This window comes from Thalassophryne amazonica, chromosome 9, assembly GCF_902500255.1.
Source record: "Thalassophryne amazonica chromosome 9, fThaAma1.1, whole genome shotgun sequence".
In the NCBI taxonomy this organism is placed as follows: Eukaryota; Metazoa; Chordata; class Actinopteri; order Batrachoidiformes; family Batrachoididae; genus Thalassophryne; species Thalassophryne amazonica.
This window is the reverse complement of record NC_047111.1, coordinates 90,245,818-90,253,483: the sequence shown is the minus strand read 5'-3', so window position 1 is coordinate 90,253,483 and position 7,666 is coordinate 90,245,818. Positions and strand designations below refer to the sequence as shown.

General features: G+C 43.4%; 1 protein-coding gene across 3 annotated transcripts in view; it reads left to right on the top strand.

Annotated features, from left to right (window-relative positions):
* LOC117517641 (androgen receptor-like) overlaps positions 1-7,666 on the top strand; it is a 149,594-nt gene that overhangs the window by 49,641 nt on the left and 92,287 nt on the right. The gene's annotated exons all lie outside the window — the stretch shown is intronic.

Sequence of the window (7,666 nt, the reverse complement as noted above, 5' to 3'; positions counted from 1 at the left end):
TTGCGTTTATATTCTTGAGTGTATATTTTAGCATTTTAGAATGCAACGTCTTAACATCCATAGTTATTTTGGTGAAAGTAACTAAAAAGTAATATGGAATCATGTAATGCATTACATTTCAGAGACAGTAATGTAACTAATTACTTTGAAATCAGTAATCTATAATGTGTGTAGTTTTGGAAGTAACTTGCCCTACACTGCAAAGAAAATCCCTACTGTATATGTCCACCTGAACCCAGACATGTCTCACTGTACCAATATTCTTATTTAAACTAATATATAAAATAGAGCTGCAACAATTAATCAACTGTTAATTATTATTTTAATCACCAACGTGTAATCATTTTGATTTTTTTTTTCTCAAATGTTCAATTTTTTTTTATTTTTCTGCTTTTCTAAATTTTGTATCTCAGAAAGAGGCAAAGCTGAGTGTAAGATTTATTTTATTTAATTTTTATTTATTTATTTTTTACTATGGATACCTTTTATATCCTTCATATGCTGGAATGTTTTTTTATTATTATTTGTTATTGTTATTGTTTGTGACAAAATATTTGAAGAAATGGCTGAAAATTAGGGGAGGTGATGGTCTAGTGGTTAAAGTGTTGGGCTTGAGTCCAGAAGATCATGGGTTCAAATCCCCGCGTGACTGGAAAATCACTCTGGGCCCTTGGGCAAGGCCTTTAATCCCCTATTGCTCCCGGTGTGTAGTGAGTGCCTTGTATGGCAGCACCCTGACATCGGGGTGAATGTGAGGCATAGTTGTAAAGCGCTTTGAGCGTCTGATGCAGATGGAAAAGTGCTATATAAATGCAGTCCATTTACCATTTAAAATTATTGGTTGAATTTGCAATTATGATTTGCTGTTAAATTAGCCAAACTATTAACTGACAAATCAGAAAATGCAGCATGAATACACAGTAGATTTATGGAGTTACTGATAGAAATGTTGCAGACTTACAGACTAATTTTTTCGCTCACTGACTGAGTCCATTATGCCCATGCATGCTAATCACAGTGGAAAATTAGCAAAATGAGGCATTTGCAGCAGTGCGCACTGTAATAAGTATCCTTTTACTTATTCATACTGCTGACCTTTACAGATATTTATATTTATGGTGTCATCAGCTCCTTTTTTTTCCACCTTGTGGGTTCTTGGCGGCCTTCTGTCACAACATCCATAAAGAATGAGTGCATATAAATGAAAACAGTGCAGATTTTCACAAACACCGTGCACTCATAGTACACGAACAAAGAAAGTAAAGTTTTAAAAGTGAAACTATTAATGGTTTTCCAGGACCAAGTACTTTATTCTCTCCACATTGCACATCTTAGCTGGCTGTCTTCAATTGCAGCATCATCACAATAGGGGATGTTACTGATAATCAAGCTCCTGACTGAGCTGCCAGGCAATTTCGGCCTATTCCATTCACTTCTCCTTACTGTCACCCAGACTCGCTCGTCATATTAGGCTGTAAGGATTCACATGTAGTGGACTAATTTTAGTGCTGTGTTCAATTTTCACTTTCTTCCATTTTTCTCATTCTGTTAACAGGAAAAATTGTGCTGGAAGCACAAAGGTGACATGAGACATGTGAATTAAAGCAGCAGACATCCTGGTAATTTTGCCACCAGTCACTGACAAACCCACGGAGGGGAAAATGCGATCTAATGCTGTGATTGTCAGTAAAAAGGGACACCTTTTCTAGTTGTGGCTAAAAGAGCCTTCTTTCACTTATGTTCTCATCATTGACTTGAAGCTCACTTGCGGCATTTCACAGGATAATTTGTGACACAAATTTTTAAAGTTGGGCATAAAAGAAAAAAAATTATTCTTCTGCCTCTTGTTACCCAAGTTTTTCCTTCCAAATACTTTAAAGCAACACCGTGTTGAGAGAAATTTAGGTTTCTTCATCAATTCCAGCTAATTATTTTATATGGTTTTGAAAAGTGCAGACAGTTATATTAATAAATGTTAAAGTTAGTTTTGCTATATCTTACAGGTCTTATGTTCACTATTTGGGCTGAAAGGACACAGCAGGCACCAAATCCAAATTTTTAATGACCAACTAAAATGCTTTTGTTGGTGAATCTGCCATCTGCTCAATGTTGAAACCCATGTTGCTTCCATGCGCTCATTTTGACTGAATAACCTTTTTTTTCTTCTTTTTGTGGCGTTTTAATCAGATCTCCAAATAGAAACAAGCAAGCCAGTTACTTTTTGCCAAAGCATAATGGCTGTGTCATTTTGAAAATATTATATCAAACAACCTGGATAAACCCTATCTGCACAAAGCTCTGTAGTGTGCACAGATTAAATTGGAAATTCACTTTCTACATCATTTCTATGTGAAAAAGGACATTCTACACTCGTGGTCTACTGTATGTTTGGCCACATGATGCTTTTCTGCATTACTTTGGAAAAAAAATTTCTTGAAAGATTCAGTGAAGGTTCTACACTCAATTACTCCCCAGGCAAGACCTCCTCCGTGCCCCCCCACCCCCATTTTTAAATTATTTTATTTCATATTTTAGAAGCGTCCCTGAAATTGCAATTGAAATTGACACCAAAAGACCGCAGGCTACAATATAACTCTCATACAAAACATCCATGAATTGCAAATTTTAATAAACATGCCCTTATATGCTAAATGTGTGTCATTAGACACAATATTAATCTGTGTTTCAGGAAGGAACAGTTAGTTCTTTTATTAAGGTGCACATTTGTCTCAACATTTAGCTAAATATTTAGCTTGATGTTTGTAACTATTAGGCTAAATGTGTAAATACTTAGAATGAACAAATCTGCAAATGTTTTAGGTATGACAGAAATGTAATAATGTCGTGTTTGCCTTTTTTTTTTTCTCCCTAATTTTTTGGTCTTCATCTGTGGGTCAAAAGAAAATCTAAACTGAAATGTTACTAATATTCCCATACACACAGAAATGATTGTTGTACAAAAGCTCCAGATATGTCGCTGAGATACAACCCCAATTCCAGTGAAGTTGGGATGTTGTGTAAAATGTAAATATAAACAGAATACAATGACTTGAGAATCCTCTTCAACCTATATTCAATTGATTACACCATAAAGACAAGATATTTAATGTTCAAACTGATAGACTTTATTGTTTTTGTGCAAATATTTGCTCATTTTGAAATGGATGCCTGCAGCACGTTTCAAAAAAGCTGGAACAGTGGTATGTTTACCACTGTGTTACATCACCTTTCCTTCTAACAACACTCAATAAGCGTTTGGGAACTGAGGACACTAATTGTTGAAGCTTTGTAGGTGGAATTCTTTCCCATTCTTGCTTGATGTACAACTTCAGTTGTTCAACAGTCTGGGGTCTCCGTTGTCGTATTTTGTGCTTCATAATGCGCCACACATTTTCAATGGGCGACAGGTCTGGACTGCAGGCAGGACAATCTAGTACCCGCACCGTTTTACTACGAAGCCACACTGTTGTAACACATGCAGACTCTGGCTTGGCATTGTCTTGCTGAAATAAGCAGGGACATCCCTGAAAAAGATGTTGCTTGGATGGCAGCATGTGTTGCTCCAAAACCTGGATGTACTTTTCAGCATTGATGGTGTCATCACAGATGTGTAAGTTGCCCATGCCATGGGCACTAACACACCCCCATACCATCACAGATGCTGGCTTTTGAACTTTGCCCTGGTAACAATCTGGATGGTCTCTTTCCTCTTTTGTCCGGAGGACATGCCGTCCATAATTTCCAAAAATAATTTGAAATGTGGACTCATCAGACCACAGCACACTTTTCCACTTTGCGTCTGTCCATTTCAAATGAGCTCAAACCCAGAGAAGGCGGCGGCGTTTTTGGATGTTGTTAATGTATGGCTTTGACTTTGCATGGTAGAGTTTTAACTTGCACTTGTAGATGTAGCGATGAACTGTGTTAACTGACAATGGTTTTCTGAAGTGTTCCTGAGCCCACGCGGTAAGATCCTTTACACAGTGATGTTGGTTTTTAATGCAGTGCCACCTGAGGGATTGAAGGTCACGGACATTCAATGTTGGTTTTCGGCCCTGCCGCTTATGTGTAGAAAGTTCTCCCAATTATCTGATTATATTATGGACTGAAGATGATGGAATCCCTAAATTCCTTGAAATTGAACATTGAGAAACATTGTTCTTAAACTGTTGGACTATTTTTTTACGCAGCTCACAAAGTGGTGATCCTCATCCCATCTTTGCTTGTGAATGGCTGAGCCTTTTGGGGATGCTCCTTTTATACCCAATCATGACACTCACCTGTTTCTAATTAACCTGTTCACCTGTGGAATGTTCCAAACAGGTGTTCTTTGAGCATTCATCAACTTTCCCAGTCTTTTGTTGCCACTGTCCCAGCTTTTTTGAAATGTGTTGCAGACATCCATTTCAAAATGAGCAAATATTTGCACAAAAACAAAAAAGTTTATTAGTGTGAACATTAAAAATCTTGTCTTTGTGGTGTATTCAATTGAATATAGGTTGAAGAGGATTTTCAAGTCATTGTATTCTGTTTTGTTGCCTCACAGCGAGAAGGTCATGGGTTCAATTCCCGTGGCCTTTCTGTGTGGAGTTTGCATGTTCTCCCCGTGTTTGCGTGGGTTTCCTCCGGGTGCTCCAGTTTCCTCCCACATCCAAAGACATGCGGGTTAGGTGGATTGGAATCTTTAAAATTGTCCTTAGGTGTGTGTGTGGGTGTGTTTGTGTTTGTTTGTCTGTTTGTGGCCCTGCGACAGACTGGCGTCCTGTCCTGGGTGTACCCCGCCTCGCGCCCTATGACTGCTGGGATAGGCTCCAGCCCCCTGCGACCCTTAATTGGACTAAGCGGTAGAAGATGTATGAATGAATGTATTCTGTTTTTATTTACATTTCACACAACGTCCAAACTTCATTGGAATTGGGGTTGTAGATGATGACTGGAGTGCAGTTTTAAGGAGAAATGAGGTGTTAATCAGTGAACTGTGGCTGATGACGCATGAAGGCAGGGTGCTGACACCGTTGAGTCAATGCAAGTGGTTTTACTCCAATAAAAGTTGATTTTACACCATGTTGAGTTGATTTAGCCCCGTGGTAGAGTATATTTTACTGTATTTAGACTGGGATCAAATTTATCCCAGCAGAGTAAATTTTACTCAGCAAAATTTACTGTGATTCTTCTTCTCCATCAAATAAACCAGTTAATTGAGGATAAGCCTCATTTTAAATGTCATTATTATTATTATTATTATTATTATTATTATTATTATTATTATTATTATTTTGTCAATGTACAATGTACAACAGTCCCCTCTTCCCTGGAATGGTGGTGCTGACCTTCCCACTTTGTTGGGAAGGTGTCGTGACACGGACCCACAACAGGGGGCGCTAAGGAACGGACAATGGATAAGCCAACGAGTAACAATTTAATGTTGTGGAAACACACAACGGAATACAGACAGAAATATGGATTGCCAATTATACACCAGGTGACGTGTGGGCAGGCTTGAAGATAGAAGACCTCTGGCGAGAGAAGAGCTGATTCCCACACAGCTTCCACCACCAACGGGCCTGAAGAACACCGGAGCCGCCAAGTTCCGAGTCCCCAGGTGGCCTCTGCCTTCGGCTGTCGACCCTGGTACTGCTGGCAGAGAACAGAGAAAATCCAGGTGAGTGTGAGTCCGCACACTCAGTAGTCCACTCACAGATAATGTTCTTTAAGGAGGGAGCACCTCCACCTCCAATCACACACTCGTGCAGCTCCTGTGTAACCACTTATCTGATATGGAGCGTGATGCGAAGTCGTCGCGGTCACGCCCTTACTCCAGCTCCGATAAGGACACCACAGGGCAAACGGCTGCAAAGAAGAGTTCAGTTTAGCAGAGAAATCTCAATAGAGACGGTTACTTCTTGGTTGCTGATTGCTTGGCAGGGAGGTGGAGTTGTAGTCCGGCTTTTATGGTGATGTGGAAGATGAGTGACAGCTGGTGCAGATGATGAGTGACAGCTGTCACTCTCCGTTGCTCCGACGCCCTCTCGTGCTTGAAGCCCGCACTTCAAGCAGGGCACCATCTGGTGGTGGTGGGCCAGCAGTACCTCCTCTTCGGCGGCCCACACAACAGGACCTCCCCCTCAACGGGCGCCTCCCGTCGGCTTCCAGGGACGCCCACCAGAAGCGCTGCTGGACAACTGCCACGGTCCTACGCACTCCGGCAGACGGCAGCTCTGGCTTCTGGTGGGACGTACAATCTGTTCTTAGGGCCGGTCCCCGGGTCCGGGTTTCTTGCCAGGGCCTCCCGGACGGTCTTCTCCACGTCCCAGGTGAGGGTGGCCACGACAGTGGACTCGGGGATGATGGTCTTGGTTGGATCCGACAGCTCAGCCTTGGCTTCCTCTTCGTGCACCCGGGACAGCGCGTCCCATCGTTTGTTCTTAGTCCCGGGGCGGTATGTGATCTGGAAGTCAAAGCGCCCGAAGAACAGAGACCAGCGGGCTTGCCTGGGGTTCAGCCGCTTGGCGGTCCGGATGTACTCCAGGTTCCGATGGTCCGTGAAAACCGTGAAGGGCAACGTCGCTCCCTCCAACAGGTGTCTCCACTCTTCAAGAGCCTCCTTCACCGCAAGGAGTTCCCGATTGCCCACGTCATAGTTGCGCTCGGCTGGGGTCAACCTGCGGGAAAAACAGGCACAAGAATGGAGAACCTTGTTGGCCTCCACGCTCTGGGACAGCACGGCTCCTATCCCTGAGTCAGAGGCGTCCACCTCCACTATGAACTGGCGATTAGGATCAGGCTGCACCAGAACTGGCGCAGACGAGAACCGGCGTTTCAACTCCCTGAACGCAGCTTCGCACCGATCCGACCAGGTGAAGGGGACTTTAGTGGAGGTTAGGGCAGTCAGGGGGCTAACTACCTGACTGTACCCCTTAATGAACCTCCGGTAGAAATTCGCAAAGCCGAGGAACTGTTGCAGCTTCCTTCGGCTTGTTGGTTGGGGCCAATCTCTCACCGCCGCGACCTTGGCCGGATCAGGGGCGACGGAGTTGGAGGAGATGATGAACCCCAAGAAGGACAAAGACGTACGGTGGAACTCGCACTTCTCGCCCTTCACGAACAACCGGTTCTCTAACAACCGCTGTAGGACCTGACGTACATGCTGGACATGAGTCTCAGGGTCCGGAGAAAAGATGAGTATATCATCCAGATATACGAAGACAAACCGATGCAGCAAGTCCCGCAAGACGTCATTTACCAAAGCTTGGAACGTCGCGGGGGCGTTCGTGAGACCGAACGCCATGACCAGGTACTCGAAGTGACCTAACGGGGTGTTAAATGCCGTCTTCCATTCGTCTCCCTTCCGGATCCGAACTAGGTGGTACGCATTCCTAAGATCGAGTTTAGTGAAGATTTTGGCTCCATGCAGGGGCATGAACACCGAATCCAACAGAGGTAATGGGTATCGGTTGCGAACCGTGATCTCGTTCAGCCCTCTGTAATCGATGCATGGATGGAGTCCGCCGTCTTTTTTGCCCACGAAAAAGAAACCCGCATCCATCAGGGAGGTGGAGTTCCGGATCAGCCCGGCAGCTAAGGAGTCCTGGATGTAGGTCTCCATTGATTCGCATTCCAGACGTGAGAGGTTGTACAGCCTGCTGGACGGGTACTCAGCGCCCGG